We start from the raw sequence: 3,181 nt of genomic DNA, 5'->3' as shown, positions 1-3,181 counted from the left end.
GAGATATGAATGTAGACTAAACAAGAACCCTATAAAACACCATTATTTACGAGATTTTATCTTATTTTAATTTAACTTCATGAGGGGGGATTGTGTACATTACGAAACTTAAATTTCATACAGTTTTGACCCCTTCCCGTTTTTTTTTTTTTTATTACCACAGACTAAAGAAACAATGAAATCAACCAGGGTACCATTTCATAAAACCTGGCTATGATAACAACTCCAGTTTGAATATCAAATTTCATTGGATCAGCCAATCAGGAACCAGAATCGTTATTGTTGTCATGGTAATTGACATTTTAGCATGAGTTGCTATCATAAACAACATTTTTATGAAATGGGGTCCTGATTAATTGATTCGAATCAAATACCTTAAAAGCTGAGAGCAATTTTAATCGAGGAATAATCCGATCACTATTAGGAGAATAACATCAGTTAATCAGTTATTAACACGTTCAATACTGAATTCAGCCATTCTAAAAGACTTTCTACAATAACCATCTGGTTCAAGTAGGCAATTCGTTAACACATTTTGCATTTATTTTGTTCAGGTTTCGAGTAAACTATTCATTTGGATCTGAGGGCATTCATTACAGACCTAAATCTAGACGGAGTGGATATTAGCGAAATTTTTCTATTTGATATGGATTGATACAACATTATACACACCATGGCCATGTGTATATGAATGTAGTCACGTACATATAGAGCTAGAAGGACGTAAATTGAAATGGAAGTAAAAGTGAAAACAAATCTCTGGTCTATATTTCTCTTACAAATCCGATATGATTCCTTTGATAGTCTAGATGATTTACAAGATTAATGTCTTCTTGTAGATAAGAAGTTTGTCTCCATCACATCCTACGAGGTTACCAGAAGGAGTAACAAGACAAGGGCTGAAATAGTGAAAGCGATCTGATTTCACGTATTCCACGATCCTCCTTGCCTGGATGATACCATCACGTGACGCCTGATCAACTGCGATGGTATTACGCGCTCCATCCCAGTACGCGATGTAGAGTGTGTCTGTCAGTTTGTCAACGCGACACTGTGACCACCAGTCCCACTCACCACAGTGTATGAGTGCCTTCTCTTCTCCTGATCGTGAGATGACAGTGTATTCATCATAACTTGTCTCAACAACGATATCACCTGATGACAAGGCTTGTATCCCACCCCACACCTTCTTACCCTGCATCGTAATAGTGTTTACTATCTTATCATTAGCAGGATTGATGACGTAGATATTAGACTGATTGTACTGAGCAGCGATGATCATCCCATCCCTGTCAACATCAACATACACACGATTGCTGTATCCATTCCTTGGTATGCTGATGTCTCTAATCACCTTCCATTGTCTGTCATAGAGAGTGATGCATCCATTCAACCTGTCGCCCGTGCAATCATCTCTCCACTTTCCACATACTATTACGTTACTGTCTATGGGCGCACATGATGTAATACACACACCTCCATCAATGACTTTCTCTGTGTGTTGAGTGTTGATGTTTGTAATATACATGTCTTTGTTATCTTCGTCTCGCACACATATCTCATCATCACTGACTAAACCACGCACACACGGGTTATTAACAACCGATGGAATGTTGATTGATTTGACAAGTTCCCATTTACCGATATACCCATCAATTTTACCATAGTATTCTCCACCTACTTCCCCCCTCTACAAATTTCACTCTCTCAACTTCATTCTGTATTCGGTCAAGACAATCGCTAACATCTTGATGAACATTAAAATTAAAATTTTCATCAATAGATGCAAGTACTTGAGGAGCTTCATTCACCAATGTTTCATCATGTTGGTTTATACGTTTGATGGTTGATTCAATGTTCTCTACAGTGTTTATTACATGCTGATTCTTATTAGCAAGATCTTTGATCTTCTTAGAAACAACTTCGCTGATTTTCTTTGCATCTGATAAAAGTTTTGCTTTTTGGTCTCTGATGATTTGTCGCTCCTTTTCTCTCTCGGTGTTGCAGTCTTTGATCCGTTTTTCTCTCTTCTCATTTACTAGTCTTATTTCCTCATCTGCCTCCTCGTTAATAACCCTAATCATCCTGTTCTCCTTTTCTCCAACAGAATCGATCTTGTCGTAATATGAAGCTTGAATGTTGTTGTCAATTTTCCGAAGATGAGTACTTCCAGACGTTGATGTAGTCTTTATTTTCGCTTTGAGGGCTTCCATTTGTTTCTGAAGTTCCTGTATTATTGGCCGTTTTTCATCTAGCTGTCTTCTCCTTTCGAAGATAACATCCTCGATGTCGTCTAGCTCACATGGTTTCTGGCTGTGATTTTTGGTAGCGCATGGATGACATATGGGAATTTTGTGTTTCTTACAGTAAAATTTGATTGGCTCACCATGCTTGTCACATGACCAGGTCATGTCATGACCTTTCCTTGTACGAAGCTCTACCTCTCCACCCTTCTTTGTTGGGAACTTAGACGCCATGACGAAGAGAAAATGGGGACAGTAGCCTACCTAAAAAACAAAACAAAAAAAGCAAGAAAAGTTAAAATTAACTCAAGAAACATTTGAACAAAAAATTACGAGGGTATATTAAACATTATCTCGCTTTTTAAGAAACCTTTACAGTGAAAGTGTTCTCAGATTTTGTTTTGTGAACCGATAAAACAACGCTTAATTTAATACTTTTTTTTCTCTTTAGTTGAATTAAGATCCTTGTATAATGTATTATTAAACACGGATACACGAAAAGGTGCAGTGTATACACAAATTAGGAGGTATGGTTTTTATTTTTAGCTCATGATAAACGTGGATCAGTGCTCAAATTGCAAAGAATTTTGGAAATAAATTATGATAGTGCGTAGAGAAAACGACAAACAATGTCAAAAAGATGTTTAGGGCCAAAATTTAGTATACGCAGTGAGCATACTTTACAGCGAAATTTAAATGTTCGAAGAGAAAAAGACTAAAGGCTCTTTTCATTGTAAAAAAATGTTATACGAAATTCCTCATGTATAGAATAATGATAATAAGATCAGGGATTTCGTAGGGAGGGGCCAAAACCTGACCTGATTTTGGCGCCCTTTTAGACAGAAAAAAATGCGCCTCGTCCATCCCCGCCGAGCAAGAAAAGTGCTTTAAATGCGTGTTGAATTATTTTATTTCCTAGTCACATAAAACACGGCATT

The 3,181-nt window shown here is 37.1% G+C and overlaps 1 pseudogene; it reads right to left on the bottom strand.

The window, feature by feature from the left end:
• Positions 1-203: 203 nt before the first annotated feature.
• LOC135154455 (uncharacterized) lies at positions 204-2,507 on the bottom strand (annotated as a pseudogene).
• Positions 2,508-3,181: the final 674 nt, after the last annotated feature.

The sequence above is a fragment of the Lytechinus pictus genome, chromosome 6 (assembly GCF_037042905.1).
Source record: "Lytechinus pictus isolate F3 Inbred chromosome 6, Lp3.0, whole genome shotgun sequence".
Lineage (NCBI taxonomy): Eukaryota > Metazoa > Echinodermata > Echinoidea > Temnopleuroida > Toxopneustidae > Lytechinus > Lytechinus pictus.
The sequence above is the reverse complement of the archived record's forward strand: the minus strand, read 5'-3'. Positions and strand labels throughout refer to the sequence as shown.